Source organism: Apis florea, unplaced genomic scaffold, assembly GCF_048593485.1.
Source record: "Apis florea isolate Af1SG1 unplaced genomic scaffold, ASM4859348v1 contig_1615_pilon, whole genome shotgun sequence".
Classification (NCBI taxonomy): Eukaryota; Metazoa; Arthropoda; class Insecta; order Hymenoptera; family Apidae; genus Apis; species Apis florea.
In genome coordinates, this window is record NW_028256416.1 from 2,552,804 (window position 1) to 2,572,653 (window position 19,850).

Consider the following 19,850-nt stretch of genomic DNA (forward strand, 5'->3'; position numbering starts at 1 on the left):
TTACAAACGCGCAGCTCTCGCGAATCAACGTTGTGTAGAAGTTCAATACGAGATTGAAAGATTTTTATTATTCGGCAGAATACTTTTCACTAAAGCTTTCGAACAGCGGAGACGTTTCGAGATTAAGTCGGTCGGGATGGGCGTGAACGACCCAAATTTTAAAAGCGACTTCGATGATGCTTTTGGAGTTTTTTCTTTTTTTTTTTTTTTTTTTTTTTGCTCGGTGAATGAATATTTATACACGGGCTCAGAATGTTCAAGAGAATGTGTAATTTATCAGCACGGTAAATATACGCGAAAATACTTTGCGAGTAAATACCTCTCTTATTACCTGGGAGGAAAGTTTACACGTGATACTCAATTCTCAATGCGTGTACATTCGTTATCTAAAATCTATAGGTATCGAATTACGACTACGTTACGTACATTAATTGCAAAAACAAAAACAATTTTCATAAGTATGAATCGTTTTAACTAGTTTTAACTTGTTGTAATATCAATGCTTTAGTAATATCATTCAACTTTTGTTTTTAGCCTATCAATAGCCTATCGAGAATCTCGAATACTCAGTCTCAAGTGTTTCGAATCTTGCCAAAGAAATAACGAACGTTGAAAATTTAAGTGAAACATTATCCTAATATCTTCTCTTATTGATTTCCGTGTTTTTTTATACTATAAACCTTTCCTGGTTGAAGCGAAATCAGGCCAGATGCCATCACGTTGCGAATCTACGCGAGAGTAAGCACGTACGCAACGAGAATTTGTACTTGCAAATACAAGTCGAGTTTCCCGGAACGAGGCGACATTGTCGACAATTCCGCAAATCCTTCGTCTACCAAGAATTTTTTCTCCACAGCTCGCGTATCGTTTACGCGGATCGAGATACGATCGAAACGCGTGTCTCAAGCCAAAAGCCAGAAATCCAACGACAAAATAGAAAGAAAAAGGGACGAAAACGATAAAGAACAGGTAGGTACGAAAATTCCTAACATTTTCTCTTGGAAGACCAAGAGTCCGTTTCCGCGGCCTTTTGGTGATCAAGTACGATTGCGCGTGCATTGTACTTAAACCGGAGGCCGGGCAAAGAAGGAGTTGTAAAAAGCGGCGAACCAGTGGTCGGCCAAGAAAACGCAAACTGCACGCGTGCCACGTGCTCTCGAGAAGCGAGGCCTTCCACGGATATAGAGAGATACAAAAAAAAAAGGATGGGTGAAGAGGAAGGGGAAGTGTTTCGTTCGAATTAGGATGCCGAGACGAGGGGACGGAGGAAAAGAAATCGTCCTTGTTCTTGCGTCTGTGTCGTTGCAACCTTGCGATGGAATGCATTCCCTCGTCTTCTTCCCGCCGGTGGACGACTGGTTTTTCTGCGAGTAAAAGGAGACGAGAGTGATGGTGAGATTCCCCTCCCCCGTTTGCACGGGGGAGGAGGGTTGGGACGCTCGATCGCCGGCCTTGGGGCACACATTCTTCGTCGCGGTGGTCCTACGAGCCACGGCGACGTTTCAATCGAGTTAATTCGAGCCGAGTCGACGCGGAGTTCGCGAGTTACGCCTTTGAACGAGCCGCGCAATCCCCGACTTTATTGGATCCAAATTGAGCTTGGATCGTTTCGTTTAATCGGTCGTTAACGCGTCTCGTCGATCGAGACGTAAATCGATGATAAGAGTTGGTACTCTTGTTTTCGATTTAACGTCCAAGTTATAGAAAAGAAGGATAGAGAAGATACGAAGGGAAGAGGTGTGTGTATATATATATATCGTAATATTTATTCGATCTCGCCATTCCCTCGAATTCTACGAATAATAATAATAATAATTCACGCGTGACAAATTAAACTCAAGCCTGATTGTTCTACTGTTAACGACGGCCATTTAAAAACACCATGAACAGCAAACCTGTCGCGATATATCCTGTCACTTCCTGTCAATGTCATGTCCGTGCAATTTTTCACGGCGATATTCCTACACCCGAAAGAATAACACCCATAAAGTATCGAACGATCGTAAAGTCGGCGTTGCGACCAACTAGAGGCAGGCAATTGCCCGCGGGGACGCGGTGCACCGAAGGTGGAAATAGAAGGAGGAAGGTTTCTCCGCCTCGTTTTCACCGGTAATGTTGGTAAAGTTGTACCGGCCCGCGCCTTTACGCGCATTCCTGCGATAACACGGGCAAACAGGTCGACCCGATCGATTAGAGCCACCGCCATTAAGCCACGTCGAGTCGCGTGACATAGGCATAGCACTTCCATTTCGAGATTCAAAAAACGTGTGTACGACTTTACAAACTTTATATATATATATATATGTTTCGTTCGATCGATGGCCAATAATTCGTCGAGGATATTTCGATGGAATTAAAGTCGTGTGCTGGATAGAGCGAAGCTCCTTTTCCTTCTTCCAGCGAGTTGTTTGTATAACCTGTAATTAATGGAACAAATAGCAATAACCGCGATTAATTTTATCGAGCGGAGAGATATACATGGAAATGGAAATTAGCGCGTGAATCGATGATGCGAAGTCGTTAGGATAATTGCTTAATGGCGCGTCCGCATTAAGCGGAAGTCTTTACAAGTGGCCGTAATCGTCACGAGTTGCGCACGAACGGTTCCGCAATACGTTTCATATCGTTATAAATTGGACGGGAGAAAAAAAAAAGGATAAGAAAAAAATATTCTTGGTCCGTAAATTGAATGAAATCAATTTTGCATGGGGGAAACGTAAATTCCAATAGAAAATCTATATAAAGATTTTTAACACAATGAACCGTTAACGACGTATTTATTATGAGCTAGGTGAAATTGCATTTGTCAAAGATTTTTCACGCTCACGCACCGATTGACTGACTGGCGGTAATCGATGCTAGTTTAAATTCACAACGCTTGTGAACGAATGTTACGCGTTTCCCGGTGATTTCAATGACCGTATGTAAGACGCGCAATAAGACGTTAAGAAAACGCGCGCAAAACCGGCGCGAATGTGAACACGCGGCTCTAAACAATTAACGTGGAACGTGTTATAGCGCGAAGGCATTTGTACACGATGATAATCTCGTAAATTTCCAGTCCACGTTTCACCTTCTCCCCCTCGGATGATCCTCGGATGACGAGGACCACCCATTCGGAGGTAACCGACTTGAATCTTCGACACGCACGAGCGTGTACAGCTTGCCGCCTAAGTGGTGCACTTCGTTGATGTCCTTCGAAAAAATTATCGTGCGAGATAAGGCGATTTTCGAAATGGAACGCGTGTAACAAATCTTTCTAAATTTTTTTCTCCTCTTCTTTTTAAACAAGTTGATAAATTACAATGATCTTTTGCCCGATAGCAAATTTATTGGTATCGCGTTGCTCTAAAGTAATTTTTTTGAAAATATCGCAAATTTTTTATAAATATCAATCGAGAGTCGACAAATAAAAGAAAGGAAAGAGACGAATTGATCGATCGACAAATCTAGAACCTATTAAAATTGTAATAAATCGCTATCACGATGTTCCGTGCTGTGTATAATATTGTATAAAGCTCGACAAAGTTCCTCTTTTGTTATGGGTCGATTTTACATACATACATACACCCGCGATACATACGTATTTCGAGGTCCTAATCGGTGTCAACTACTGCACGTATCGACCTACTGAGAAAGACCCGTTAAGTTGGACCTCCCTTTCCCTCTCGCCGCCGCCATCTCTGTCTGCCTTTTGCCTTTTAGAACGGTAGAACAGACGACGGCCACCACGTTCCATTATTACGCCGTTTAAGCGGAATATCGAACGAGCTTGGAAACATTTGGGGACGTTGTAATTTTTATCGCCACTTTCTTCCTTTTGTTCGAGCGGGATACGAAACGAATATTATTCATCGGGCCGTGATAAACGACGCTTTAGGCAGGATCGTAAGATTCGCGAGAGACTGTGTAGTATCGATCGTGGGCGTGTGGAGCGTCGCGTGGGCTCATTCAAACGTTTGCTTCGTTATTCCACTGCCGTCCGTGCCGATTTCACGGACACCGAACGTCCGGCAAGCCACCTTCGTAGCCTTTTCCCGGCTGCTAGCCATTTTCTGCACGTTCCGGACCTTTTGTCCGACACGATGCTTCGTGGATAAGATATTACGGGTTTACATGTGTCAAACCGAGCTCGCCTCGGACCGAACTACCGTTAAATTATTCCGTGTTTTTCAAAGTTCATACGAGAGGACAGTTACGCTCTGTTCCTTTGTCCGAGCAACATTGATCTTAAGGAGAGCTATCGCTTTTATTACTGCGTTTTACAGGCTACGAATACAGAGCACTGACGAGCGAGATACAAGATATCGGCATTGTTCGATGCCGAGGAAAGGAAGCGCGCTTTTTACGTGATGCGGGGTTCAAGAACGAAGGAAGTAAACTACGTGGGTTATAATATAAATTATTGACGTGGAAATCGCGGCCAGCACAACTACGGGAAGAAATTACCGTAATAAACGACAACGGCTGGAGGAAACATCGCGTGGAGACACGTACGAAAGGTCGTTCGTGATATTTGCGATATTTGGGTCGTGATCTCGAGAATCGTTCGCTCGCTATTAGATATTTCTTCCATCTCCTCGTATCGATCGTTGTTGTACGATGATGAGATTGGATTGGAAATTTGAAAGCTATTTAGCTAGAAGACTAAGACTAAGTTATTATTTAAATTTCATGGGTAAATAATTTTGGATAAGAAATTATCGCGTCTCTTTTCGAAGATGAAACAAGGTAGAAAGTATCGTTAAAAAATTCACAAAGTTTCAGTTTAATTTCACGGGAAAGGAAATATTTTTTAACAACGAATCCGCGGGAATTATCATCGGAGAGAAAAGTTTTTTTTTTTCACGAGAAACAATCGCGACACGTCGTACACCTGTTGCTCGATAAAAATCATGGCACACTGACCTCGGTAGTATTTTAGAATAAATTTAGTGGCCACTACCGGCGTTAACGGTGCCCGATTCCGATGCGGGGGACGCATTCTCGATTCGACAGGCGTGCCGAAAGGTCGATCTACGAGGATCTACGTGATCGTCGCTTCGTTACCATTGTTTTCGTGACTCGCCTATCTGCATCGCGCCTAATTGCGATTTCATGGCACGGTCAGGCGTAAGTCAGCCGTATAGACGGTTTCATTTCGTATGGGCGAATATTCAGAATATTATTTTTTCTTACGGGTTCGATAAATTATGGACATGGAGATATTTCCAAATTGGGGCTGAAGTTTTCGATAAAAGTTGGATTCGACGATTGGAACAACGGTTGAATTGTAAAACTTTCGAGAAAACGAGTGTATCAATCGCGATGTTACTTTAATCGTTTAATTCGGGAGGAGATCTTATTTTCTAAGTTCTTCTAAATTCGAATTAAAATTAACTATCGAATAAAAAAAAAATTGAATCCACGCGTTGTTAATTTAAAAGATATTTCTCGTTTTCTTTTTTCTCCGCGAGAGAACGAGAATATAAATCTCAAGGGTCACGCATTCGAAAATAAAAGAAACGTAAGCTACGGGCCTGTGGAGACGTAACGTCCACTGGGCGATGATTTAAACAACTCCAAGACCTTATAAGTCTATATACTACATAAATGGTACACAAGAGAACAGGCACGCCTTAAAACTCAATACCTTTTATTCTGCTCGAAAGTCAGGGCCCGGCTTCCACTTCACAACCGCTCTTAATTAACCGGCGAAGTCTAGTAGCTCGAAGCTCGTTCGAAGAAAAAAGAAAAAAAGAAAAAAGAAATCGGAACACACGGAAACACGAAAGATTTTCGTTACTCCGTCAACATATAACCAACTTTTCTCTCCGATCATCGTGACGAATCATGGTGGCAAGGCGTTTCGTGACAAGGGTGCTCGATGCATCTATGGAATCTAGATCAGATCTATCGTGAGGATCGAGGAAAATCACAGGGAAGGAAGGAGAGGCGCGAACAAATCGGTTGCTATGCAAAATCGGCCGGTTGCAGGAACGGTTCGATTCGCTCGCCACTCGATCACTCTTTTATCCATCCCAGTGGGTCAGTGGGTCGCGATTTTTTCCCCACCGTCGCGCGGCTATAAATCGTCTATCTCTTGAACCACCCGATTCTTTTTCTTCCCCCGTTTCCTCTTGTTGCATTCTTCCGTCTCTTTCGAGGAGAGGCGAAAATTTCACGCATGAAGGCCTGCCCGGGGTCTTTCTCTGATGCCGTGGCGCGCCGATGATAGGTTGCCGCACTCTGAGAGATTAGAGTAGCCGTTGATAAGCCGTTCCGCAAGTCGTAAAATAGAATTATTACGAATCGGCATCTGCGCGATTCGCGCTCGACAGCGTGGAACCGGCGGCGCGTTAGAACGAAAGAACTTTGAAAGTTGGAACGATAAAGTGCTCTCGTGACGGGTTGCCGATAGATCATCCGTTCTTCGTTTCTTTCGTTGAACTTGCTGCACGCTGGCTACAGTTTTCGATGTATCGCTCGATGTTCGTTCGATGCTTTCGCGTGAAAAGATGAATTCACGAGTGGCCGGTTAGCGAATTAACTCGTTTTCTATACCGACGATTACGGGGACACGTGTACAAAAGTGTGCAGAGAAGTTGGCGATTCGCATTTATCAAATCCACTTTCTACCGCGTTTATGGAACTCGCGAGGGGGGATATCTTGGTGTCATCGCGACTTTCCTTTATTAAAATCATTGTACGCATGAAATATCGCGTTAAAATCTTTTTCTTTCTTTAGAATTCAATACCGCAAGTATTCCGCTCTTAACGCGTATATATATAATTTCTTTCTCTCGATCCGTCTATCTTCGACCAACTTTCTTCATTCGTGGCCGCACGAAATACGCGCTCCTAATTCGCGGCTGAATCTCACGCTCGAGTGAGTCACTCGAACGACGCACACGAGCCGAGGACTCGATTCGTTCCTCGTGGGTGGAGACACGAAACCCTTAGGCCCAGACGAAATCAATAATAGCACGAGTGATATATAGGAAGCGGGGGAAGGGAAACGAATTCGTCGTTCCGCCAAGTAAGAAGAAGGAGATACGGTGAAATTCAAGCAGTCCCCGGCTAGAGAGAAGATTGATCTTCGTTGAGAACGCACTTCGGTTCACCCCTTCCTTGCTTGATTCGCGATCGATCCGGTTCTTCCCTGCTCACGAATTCAACGTAAGAAGAAGCGATGATTTAATTAGGAGGAACTCGAATGACAAGGGCCGGTGGTGTACGATTACCTCTGTTCCCCTCTGTCACACTGGATTGCTGCCAGTACGTCCGAGCTCCTGTCGGATCGAGCGAATGGGAACAGCTGATACTCTGACAGCTAAGCTTCCCCGGCGTCGCGTTAACACGCTACGAATTGGGTTTTGCTTTACAACGGCCTATACGTAAGTATACACACGATGCTTTGATACAGAGAAGAAAACACTCTGACTTCAGAAGAGTTAGATTTGCATCCGAGAGGAAGTCGAAACAGAGTCGCTTTCCGAATTTTTTTAAAAATCCATCCATAGGAAAGTTTTTACGAGCATAGTCTCCCATTACTTTCGGCTCGTTAACGAGGTAATTAGCTTGTGGATAATAAAGACCGGAACTCGTAATCCCCACACTTCCTTGCATTCAACGTCAGTTAATCGACTCACGTTCAATTTCCAACGTGGAAGAAACGAATAACGTATCCATCGATACCCGACGATATATAATACGCAACGAACTCTTCTCGAGCCTGTAACAAATTTATCATTTTAGGAAACTTGGTTGTAGAGACTTGCGCGGGACAAATGTTCGAAGGAACGGATCAGATACGGAAAAGATTTATGTTCTTCGTACGTTCTTTCTACGAACGAACGTTTCTTGTTTCGATAATCTCCGGCTTCCAAATTCGGATAATTTCTCTGGAGGAATCTATCGAACGATCACGATGCCTCTTCTTCGGATTCCCCCACGACGATGACGACGACGACGACGACGACGACGACACTACCTCGTGCAAGATCTTGGCACGAGTTCAAGCATTCGTTATTCCTCGCACGCTTCGCGAGGCTGTCCCTCTTCATTCCGCTCGTTTTCGCGATGCAGCCAGGGACGGTCTTTCCCTCGGTTATTCGCATTCGCGATTTTAAGAGACAACGAACGAAGGAGGATTGGAAGGGGATAACGGAGAGGAAGACCTTTCCAGAAAACCCGATTACGCGACATAATTTCTGCGACATTTGCATCTGAATCGTTCCTCGTTTGAGAAAGTTTGCTGCTCCCAGTTTTTTTTCTTTTTTTTTTTTTTTTTTTTGTTTCTTCGCCGCATTTTTACTGGAAGAGAGTCAAAGTTTTTTGTCAGATTTTGTCGATAAAAAACTGAAGATCTTGATGATCTTGCTTTGAGATTTTCGCGGTTTCTTCCCTGTTTTATACTTCACTTTGCTTTTTCTCTGAGAAATTGAGAGTTAAACAATTTATTAAATCTTTGCACATGGAATATTCTTTATTCTTCTAAATATATTAAACAGAAGCATATGATGATGAAACTCATTCCTTCCATGCTTGATAAATCCTCTTCTTATTTTAATCGAACGAGTGGAGTAGAGTGGAAAGAAGGAAGGAGCAAAATTTAGGCCTGTTCCGCGTTTTGACAGCTGAAAAATTGCGAGCGCATTCCTGCTTCCCGTTCTGCTCGTCGAGAGAGAAGAGACGACCGCCATCTTCATCTTCTCCCCGTTGGGAGAGAATAAAATAGAAAGAGGGGAAAAAAGTAAAGCGAGATAAAAAAAAAAGGGAACGAAGAAGGCTGTTCAAACGAGGTGGTCATTAAGACGATCGCTTATTACTCATGCCATCTTTTTTTTTCCTCTTCTTCTTTCTTTTTTTTTTTTTGCGATATCACATTTTTCACCAGCGACTTCTTTCACGGCGCGTGAAAGAAAAAAATACGATTTACGGTACCCTGACGGGTACCCAAAACGATACCGCCGATCGTATATGCTATCGGCTCGAGGCGTTACCACTTTCACGATGCGCCTCATACGGAATTATTCCTAACGCCATTTACATATTTTGAAACTTTTCTTTTTCCATAAACTTCTCTTCGAGTGAAATCCAAATGAAAATTAACCGAAATCAGATACGTTTCTAACGAGTAGCCCCTACCGTCCCGACCGGACATTCAACACGACAAGGAACAGAGGAATCAGAAATAAATTTACCGTTAGAGAGTGTTCGATGCTCGAGGAGAGCGTCTATAGACGTAAGAGCAACGAGAATCCAACGCTTCTCGTTGGAAGCTGGATCATTATCGTGCCACGTAAGCACGATAATTTATATCGAAAGAATCGCTTCCTTGTTGTTGCGAGCATCGGTTAATTGTAACTGTGTGTTCGACGACGTTTCGAGCACGGTGTAGCGTGGCGTTCGTTCCACAACTATGCTCTCGTGCCGCGCAAATTTTATAATACATCGTACGCGATGCTCTTGACATTGTGAACGATAATGAATGATCCAACCACTGCGCTCCATTACCCGCGTGTTTTGCTCAAGCCACTCGAGAGAATTTCGGTAACGTTTGAAAACAAGTCAAGCTTCGCCTCTCATGCGATAACGCTCTTATCCGTTTTCCGGAAACGAATTCGCAATTCTCCAACCTAATAAAAAGCGATAATGTCGGATAATGCGCTAATGTTATATACTTCCTTTGAACCAATTAGAAAGATTTCAAAGGCAAAAGCAATTAGTGTCACGTTTATAAGAAGATATTTATATATATATATACGTATATTATATATACGTATGGAATTTAATCTTTCTGCTATTAACCTTGCTTAACTATGTTGGCGAAACACACGGTTTAAATAGATATCTCGTTAAAGATAACTCCCGTCTTTCTCTCGATCTAGCATCCACCCAGGCAGACTAGAGCAAACTCGAGCAAAAAACTGGATCTTGCTAATGGACGTGGTAAAGTGGTATTAACGTTTCCCCTAATGATTTGAATTTAAGTTTATAGACGTGAAAATAAATCGGTACGCCCGTCTATCTAACTTTTCTTACACCACGTTTGCCAGCAAGCTACGTACTTCGACACGGATATCCCACCCAACTTCTTCGTTTCTTTCGTCCACACCAATATATCTTCTTTCCAGGTCAACCTCGAAACGTTAATTCGCAGTTAGATCCGATTAGAAATCGTAACGTACCTTTCTCTAATTTCCCATGTCGTTCGAGGGGGATAGCAGCACATAGCGATCGAACCGTGTCTTCGACCGGATTCGTTAATGAGAACCAGTTTTGGAGAAAAGTCGGCGAAGAGAGGAGGAGGAGGGGCGCGCGAGGGTCAACGATTAAATCCATCGAACAAGGTTTCGTCCAACCTTGACAGCGTCTCGGGATACGAAAGTGGTTTTGGATGGCGACTTGTGCTTTCCACGCCACGATCCCCTGGAACAAGAACACTCGGACGACTTCGATGGAAGACGTCCTCTTCGAGCGATGGGCTTTCGATCAAACGCGGCTCGTAGAAAGCGATCCCATGACAGATTTATAATCGAACGCGCGCGCTTGAAACGTCGATAGGCTTCACGTAAAGTGGGAAGAAACGAACGCGATTCGGTTGCGTAAACGATGGAGGAAGTATATATGACAGGTTCGTTGAACGAGCGTGTCTCGTTGGACATTAATTGGAATCGAGATTCTGACCTGATGGAGTATAATTGACTAATTAGATATATTCTTCGTGAGAAAAATAATCGTTGCATTGAGATCGAGCGAAACGATTTAACGAGAATCGATGATGTATTACATTTTTTAATTGAAAATTATTGGCTAATTGTTGTTTAATCTCCTTATTGTGAAATTAGTTTTTTCGACGCAAATAAATACGGGCATTGCTCAAGATTTTTTTACGCTTTTATACGCTTTGCTGCGTTTTATTTCAACGGACGAATTTCAACGCGAGAGGAGTGATGAAACTAGTTAACAACACGTTAATTCGTTAAAAAGTGGAAGTGATGATAAGCTGGAATTGCTCTTGGAACATTTCTTTTTTGCTCGACGTAGCGCGCACAAGTTTTCGCTCGAAGTTCAATCGTTGTTCTCGTGGAATTATTTCTCTGGACGAAATAAAATTCGACAAATATCTCTCGAGCAACGGCCGCATTTCTTTATTCGAAAATTAATTTCGTAACGAAGACGAGAGGAAACGATGTCCCAGCGATGGGTAATAAGGGAGAAACAAGGTCAAAAGCGAATCGATCACAAGATCTCTCGCCCGCAATCTAATCTAATCTAGTCAACAAGATCTTCGTTCCCTGCGAATCGATCTCCCGTTGTACTTTCGTTTTCGTTTCGATTCGGAGAGAAACGAGAGAATTACGGGGATCGTAAACGAACGCAACATCGCATCCTCGGATCATGATCCTTGGATTACGAAAAAACGAAGAAGTGACTAGCACAGTGGACACGACATCGAAACGGAATTCCGCGTTTGTATCGCGTGTCCACGCGTACTCGACGTCAACCGGTCGCCGCATCGAGTGGAGATCTCCGGTGGAACGCTTCGAAACGCCTCGTCCCGCGGCGCGTTGCATCTGACTTTGCGGTATTTTCTGGTGTGACGGCATCGTGAAACTCGATGATGCCTGTTACCTGGAGATCTCCGGTGACTCCGTCCACTTCCGGAGAGAGATGTTTCTCTCCCGCCGTTAATCCTCGCGCAAATCACCCGATTTAATTATTCAATTAATTATCTCTAGCAATACCGAACAATAACGGAGGGAAACGATATTCGCGCTTCCGGCACGGAATCAAACTAATCGCGATCATTTTTCCCATCTGGGCTGGAGATGAAAAAATGATCCACATCCTCCTGGTCAATTGTCCCAACCGGTGGATATAAATTCATCTGTGTATACATTATTAGAAGATAGCCGACAAAGGGTGTTCACACTTACGAGAGTGAGTGAGAAGGAGTGGCGCTCATCCGAGGGCGCGTGGTGCCCGATCCGAGCATCGTCGTCTCACGTCGATTTCCTCGATTCTACGGAGCGGCTAATGCCTCCAGTGCACGCAGGCCACGCTCAAGCGTTAAACGTCCTCTCGAAATGCACTCGAGCGCGGCTCGTTTTCAACGACATCCCTCTCCGGCCAGTTCGAAAATTGCAGCGGGGAGTTGGCTCCCTGTACACACAACACCGAGCCCCCTTCGCGTTTTGCGCGCAGCCAAATTGGCCCGATCGTACGTAAGAGAGAGAGAGGGAGAGAGAGAGAGAGAAACGCGATCTCCTTCACTTCACCACGCGCACACCGTCGATACAACCTGGTCGGCGACGATGATCGAAACTCCTGATTCGTTTCGTTGAATCGAAAGCGCGAGCAAGACGAGAACGTATATATATGTATATGTATAAGTGCATACGCGCGGATGATGATTCACGAAAAGGTGGGCTTGGAAGATTCCAGTGGAAAATATCTCGCGATTCACGACACACGGAGGCTGTACGTACTCGTGTACGATCCGACGACGAACACGAGAGGCGTCGACCACGTGGTGGAAGAGACCGAGTCGGCCGAGACACGACTCAAAGGAGTCTCGGGCGAATTCTGCGAGCCTTTGTGTGCGTCCCGGGGCACGTGTGTCTGCGTGAAAATGCGTGTTTCTCGCGTGTCACGTGGCCCTTAAGGCTCGCTCACAAGGGGCAGAAGCGACCCGAGGCCATTGTTCGAGTCTCGCGTCCGCAACGAGACTGGCTGCTACTGCCTACGCGAAAGAATCGTGGTCGGTGGAGGGTAGTTTATGGCACGGCACCCCATGGGGGACTGGAGCCCTCGTGCCATGGACCAAACATCTGCCTGCCTCCCCACCACGCAACACGCCCTACCGAACGCCGTCGTCGTCGTCGTCGTCGTCGTTGCTTTCGACCAGCCGGGTTATACCCTCCTTTTCTCTTCTTTTTTTCTTTTTTCTTCCCTTTTAATACGTTTTTTCCTCCAGCACGAGGTTGTTCCTCGATGTTCCAGGCTCACGCTTCTCAACCGCAGGTCCGCTCGAAAATGGTAAACAGAGCGAATACTGCGCACGATGCAATTTGCTCGCGATGCAACGCGAGTACGAAGTAATGCTGCGCGGGAAAGGAACGCCGAGGACAGCGATGTCGAAGCGATTAGGGCGGTTCCGGAGATGCATAATGCATACGCGTTGATGCATGCCTGCCATGATCGATTTCGTGGCATTGTTTTAAGCGGGTCGCGTTCTAGTCTGTGCAGGGAGTGGAAACCCACCACCATCCACGTGGAGACACACGATCCAATGCAAATATCCTTCGCTACGGAATGATGATAATTATCAGGAGGGAATGAATATATATATATATATGTATGTATAAATTATATTTCCACGGATGGAAAGTTTATTCTGGTGTGAATCAAGGGACGAGGGGGTTCGGCGGCGGAAATGCAATGCTAATTTAATGCGTCACCACACCCCATGTTCCAGCGGAGTTCGTGCTCCATAGCAACGCTGTAATTAGGATTGTTTCACGGTTTATTAAGAACGAGCCGGCTACGCTTTTGGGCGTGCCGTTTCGTGCGAGCAAACTGTTCGCGGGACGTTGTCTTCCCTGAACTTCCTCGCTTCCAACTATTTACGATAATTATAACGAGCGTGTTATTTAAGCGTGGAATCGCTTCTCGTCTAATTAATAACATGCCTGTATATAATAATAAAATTCTAGAACGCGAAGCTTGTGTTCTAAAACATGTATGATATGAAAATAGAAGAAACTTTCCTTTTGAGTAATAAACCTTTTTTCTATTTTTTTTTTTTTTTTGGAGGACATTCACGGATAAGATAATTCTTCCATTAGGAAAAATCGATGCACGCGCGGAGGAAAGGCATGAAAATGTATTACAACGGCGTGCACGCACGCGAACGGTTAATTATATGCGAGAGCTCGGAGAGAGAGAGAAGGCTCGCGCAGCGCGTGCACAACGATTTTGCGCGGCGATGACGCGCGACCTAGCTGCAAATTGCAGTTGGTCGCAGGGAGGGTCAACCCCTACAATTGACAGCAATTGACGACAATTAGGGACAGGAGCCGGTGGCGGTCGTGATTTCGCCGATGCGAGCGAACGCCTTTGGATTTAAACCTTCATCCGACACTTTCGCTTAACGAGTCCTCCACGAGTTGAAAAGCGTAAATCTTACGATCTCACCGTAATTCGATTACGAGCGTTCCCCCCTTCGAACGAGAGAGCAATTGCTCTAATTATCCCACGTTTCGCGATATTATAATTAACGATCGCTTGGAGAGAATGAAAGAAAAGAAAAGAAAATTAAGTTCAATAAAGGGGCTAGTTTATGAATAATAAATTCGGTCGGGGGAGGGGGGGGGGAATTGGTAAGAGGAAAGGAGTTCAACGAGGTAATTGAACAACTTTCGAACGGAACGGCCGTTGAAGATCCATATTTGTCGCGAATTTCTACGAACTCGACTCGGCTCGGAAACCTCCGTAACCCTTTTGCTCGGAATTAAACGAGCCTTGGAAGCCAGTTAAGGAGCTCGAGTCCGATACTCCTGCGGTTAAAAAGCGTCGACGACGCGTCCCCTTATAGATCACGGCCAATTGTTTCCGCGACCCGGAGGAGGAAGAAACGATCGAGCGTAGGAATATCTTCATTCGGATCGGGGAACTCTAAGCCGAGAACATAATTTCGAACGGGACTGGGCGAAGTAAGAGGCGACGAGAAAGAGAGAGAGAGAGAGAGAGAGAAAGAGAGAGAGAAAGAAAGAGAGAAAGAGACCAGTAGTGTCCTTGATGCCAGTTTCTCCTAACAAGGGTGGCCGGTTGGTCTGGTGAAGTGGCAGCGCGACCAAATGAACAGCCCATAAAGGGACGCGTTCGACCTTTCCGAGAAAGTCCACCCGGGGAGGAAGAAAACCTTGGGGAGGCGGTGTACGTGGCTGAGACAAAGACGGGCTAGGGGGGGGGAGGACAGTTTTCGAGAAAGAGGAACGTTCCACCGCACCTCTCGGGGAGATTCTACGTTTTCTTCCTTCGAATTCGCGAAAGAAAGACGAGAACTTGTGCGCGGTCCGGAGTTCCCTGGACTGGATGGGATATATATTTTTAAATTTCCTCCTTCCGCGGAACTTTGTCACTCGAACGAGATTTTTAAGAAATTCGCTGTTGTAGTTCCCTGTACGAGAGCGGTAACTCTCGAAACGTCAAAACTTGTTATTGATTTCTCATTCACGTGAGTCATTGTTTCGTCTCGAGAGGTGTATTGTACACGCTCGTCTCGCACTTTGGAGGGTGTTTGTCGAACAGATTAGCCGGCTCTCGCTCCTCTTGGCCAACATTCCAACGATTGTACATCGGTGAGGAATCTCGTGGCTCTGTTGAATATCGTGGCACGATTAAAAGTCAACACACAATTTTTCCCTCATCTCGCTTTCCCTTTATTCGAACTCCCCTCCCCCTCCCCCCAACAATGATTCTAGGCGAAGAGAAAAAAGAAAAAAGAAAAAACCTGTTTGTCAATGGGCAGCTGCACACACACACGCGCGCGTGCACATTTTTTCGCTCTTTGTGCGGGGTGGTCGACGCATGAATCAGGATTTTAATATCCCACCTCTGCATCGCCTTCGGACTTCTTATCGTCTCTTTCCAGTGAATGACGTCATTGTCTCGGCTGGTTAAAGGCTCCGCGCGAGTTGGAGCGCGCGCGCACTCGACCACGACTACAATATTTTGGCAGACATCGTCCGGGCCTTGTGACTCACTCTCGAAAAGGAGAACACTCGACCCATTATGCATCGGTCCATCCTAAAGCCCCGTGCACAAGCCGCGAAAAGTCACGTAAAAGTGATCACGGCACGCGAACCGTCGCTTAACCGTCGCGATCGATAATTCGCATGAATGAATCACGAGAGACTATTACCGAGCCGACCTTAACCCAACTACGCGTTTCTCTCGGAATATCGGAGAAATTCCACCGAGTTGCGACGATTTCATCCGCCGTGTAGCCGTTCGAGTAAGCGTCTATAAATAAATAAAAGTAGAGAAAAAAAAATTAATTCATCGATGGATAAAAAACCGATATCGCGTCGAGGTAACGCGGAAAACCTTTGACGCGAAATCCAACGAATTTCTAATTTTAAAACCGATACTATACTTTTCCTCTTGATTCTATATCGAACGAACGTTAGCGTAAAAGACAAGGAAGGCGAGGGAGAAAAAGAAATCTTTGGCTCGAGAAACGAAGTCATCGCGTAAAGCAATGGCCGATTGCCAAATAATGGTTGAATGGTAACCCAATTCGACGAGCCCGCATCGTTGATAGCGAAAAAAAAAGGGTGGTAAAATTGCTCGAACAATTTGCTCCAGTTACCAACCCTATCCATTCCGCGCCCCATTGTAAATCATATTTAGGCGAGGCGTCTGATATTAACGCGGCAGTTTCGCGTTGAATATTCATCGTCACGGATGGAATTTCACTCTGTCTCGAGGACAGTGTATCCGACGATAATAGAGCGATACAGGGGGATATCGGTTCGGTGTTGTGAAAGAAGCTTTAAAGCGTACGATATAGCCGCGCAGGGAGCTGACAGCTGTGCCCGATAGCCCACATGGCGCTCTTTGCTCTTGTCCGGATGCAGAGCCCTATCGATTTTATCGTGTAGTTTCCAGCTAACGAATAGCTGGATGGACATTGATTAGAAGGCAGCAGCAGTTTATCGCTCGATAGTTATTGACTCGTCCTGTTCCTTGCGGCCAGAAGGATAGAAGGCAAGAAGCCTCATCCGTGCTTGCCTATCCCACGAGCCTCGATATCCCTCGATCGACCACGTCTAACGAAACGAGTTATTCCTACGCTCGTCGTCCGTACGTACCTTATTATATCCGGTCTTATTATTCCATCTTCCTGCCGAACGATGGATAGATAACCGAGCCAAAGAACTAGGTAGGAGACTAAACTCGGCCTCGACTCGGTTCAAAAGTAAAAACAGTCTCGATTGGGAGAATGTTTGCAACACGCGCGGTCTTGCCAATGCGTCGAAGCGCAAACAGACCAAGCGCACACAGGTTGAATCTAGTCTCCCCGCATGCCTATCGAGTTGTTCGCAAGTCGAGTAACCCGATATACACACGCGTGACGACGATACGTCACGCGACGAGTCCTTGTCATCCTGCGTGCAGAGATCGCCCGTCGAAATGGACGATCGCAATGGACGTACGGCGGAGCTCGTCCAAGTTAACGATACCGGGGTGAATCCACTGTATCCACTGTAAAATCCTTTTTAGAGCGGCGTTAACGAACGAACGAGCTTGAGCTCGAGGCGGTTTAATCGGAGCCGTGATGATGAATGGCACGGTAGGCCGAGCGGGGTCCCTCGAGCGGCACCCATCTTAACGACCTTAAACGACGTATCATCCGGAAATTAGAATGTAACGAAAAGCTCGCCGCGGAGGAAAAAGGCTCGAGAGAATTTGCCGGGTTAGGCTTCGCCTCTTCACGGAAGGATTACGGTTTTGCCGCGTGATTACTCTCGCGCGTATCCATCGTCCCGTCGCCGATTATTAACGATCGTTCGACCGTTTTAATTAGAAACGGTGCGCACGGCTCGTTAGTCGGGCGATATCCGTGAGACGCTCCGCTCGAACGGATGGATCAAAGGCTACGGGCTCGTTGTTGCTGCTTCGAAAACGAATTTTGTACGAAAGGAAAGTTGATAAGAGAAATTAAAACTGATGATATTCGGCTTAATATCACCGGCTCCTATAACGAATTCTATCCGTGAACATTTATTGCGCAGTTTTTAATGTGTTAAAAACGAGTTACGCAACTCGGGTTTCTAGATGGCGCCTTCCGTTTTTGGGAGGAAATATCGAGGCTTTCACTGGCCACAGAGCCAAACTCGCTTACCAATGATCCTGCCGTTGCACGATGCCATTGTTTCTTTAACAGTCGTTTCGTAATTGGTTTATGCGAACCGTGACAATACAGGTTGTCTACTCAAGTGTGTGGCAATCGACCCAAATGGATGATATGACGAAAGTTTCCGATCTTGGCCCATTCGAATCGCGTTAATCCGTGAATTGCGTCGATTTTGGTAGAGTTCGGCTAAACGAATAAGGTATAGGAAATGTGTGTACTTTTGCCATCGACACGCCACGTATACGCGAAGGTTACATTAACAATAAAGAAATTCCCAAACGGACACGCTTATGAGAGGAAACACGTGTTACGTGGCGGCTACTCTAAATATTTATACACCGCGTTTGCATAGGGCGGCCCGTTTCGTTAGGCTACCGCGGGAGAAAACGTCCCCCTCTTTCATCCATGTTTTTCTTTCCTCTCGTTTCTTTCTCGCGTATCGTTTTCCCAAAAAATTATTATTCAAGAATTCGAAGAAGGAATCGTATATGATTTATTTATATAATTCTACTCCTTTGACTCGCCCTTAAACTTGAATCGTTGAACATGCGGGGAAAACGGTTGAAAAAAACGGATATTAAAACTCGCACCTTTATCCGTACAGGTTGTAGAGAACAAGTTACTTCGAGAAAGTAACTGGCAACTTTTCTCGTTCGCTCGTGTAAACCGGAAAACTGGTGGAAAATTCCTGAACCGTCGAGGATGGAAAGTTTCGTAATTTGGGAATATCGAAAAGGGGAGAATGCACGTACGGAACAATTTGGGCATGGAAACGGAGAGGCACGGATTGAGCGAGAAACGAGGCAAAGGGAAATCGGGTCGAGGCGGCGGATCGATTAAAAATAACAATAAATTTCGGGTGCACAGCTGCGAGCAGGATATATCGGGCTTGGTTCCCAAGATGCTGGGAAAGCGTTCAATAACACGCTATTGCGGTATCACGCGTGTGTCCAATTCGATGTACAGTTAGGTATGCGTTTGATAGCACGTTCGAGCGAGCGCGATCGTAAAGATCGGTAAAAATCGTAATAAGCGCACCGTTTATATATATATACATATTCGCTTCCCTCTCGCCACCGTGATTCTCTTTCAGTAACGTGCAGGCTACCGTGCACGTTGCATTTAAACTCACGGAGAGAAGGTTGGTAGCGCTGGAGGAGAGAGAGAAAGGGAGGAAGGAAAAGCTGAAAGCCGGAAGATTCCTTGAGATACCACGTTTCTTCCAACTTGGATACGCGGTCCAACGATACTCGTGTCGTTATCTAACCAAGCTTGCACAACACCGACGGAGAAACAGGCGCGAGTTGGAAACGCTAGGCCTTCCGTTCTCCCCGTTGCAAGTCGATAAAACTTTTCGACCGATAAACCCGCCAGACCTATACTCGCGCGGACAACGCGCAAAGTAGAAATCGCATCGTTTGATATCGTATCGCGGTTAATGACGAGAGAACTTTCTCTCGAGATATATATATACGAGAGTCAAAAGTGGGTGCAGAAAAATGACACGTTTGCACGACGTCGAGTCGGATATGTTATTTTAAAATACGACGCATGCCCGCGCAGTTTGTACTTTCTCGATCAATTTCCAATGTAAAAATTTTCTTAAATAAATTCCTTCTTGTCTTTGAGAGATGCTCGCTGCTCTCGTCATTATATCATCGGCTCTTGCTTACGTGTATTTCACGGATGCCTCGTAAACTCAAACTTTAATCGAACGCTGCTCGAGTTTGGATGGAAATCGGTAATCGGTGGAAATTTCTCGCGCGTATGCGCGAGAACGATATCGTGCTGATTATTTACGGCAGTGATAAGGACGTTTATTGCGGTGTTTATCTTCATTGGAGGGATTAAATTAAGCTTTGTCGCCTATTAACCGTAATCGATGGAAAGGGGAATTGGAACTGTTTGTTTTCCGCCACGGTTTCTCCGTCCATAATTT

General features: G+C 45.4%; 1 protein-coding gene across 2 annotated transcripts in view; it reads right to left on the reverse strand.

Moving 5' to 3' along the window:
* The window catches only part of DAAM (disheveled-associated activator of morphogenesis-like protein), a 46,745-nt gene that overhangs the window by 23,659 nt on the left and 3,236 nt on the right, over positions 1-19,850 (reverse strand). Inside the window, exon 1 of one of the 2 annotated variants that reach the window (XM_086905229.1) lies at positions 11,925-12,066. The exons of the other annotated variant lie outside the window; for it this stretch is intronic. The gene's annotated coding sequence lies outside the window, so the exon portion shown is untranslated. Of the gene's footprint in view, positions 1-11,924; positions 12,067-19,850 lie in introns of those variants that run through there. 2 annotated transcript variants of the gene reach the window in all.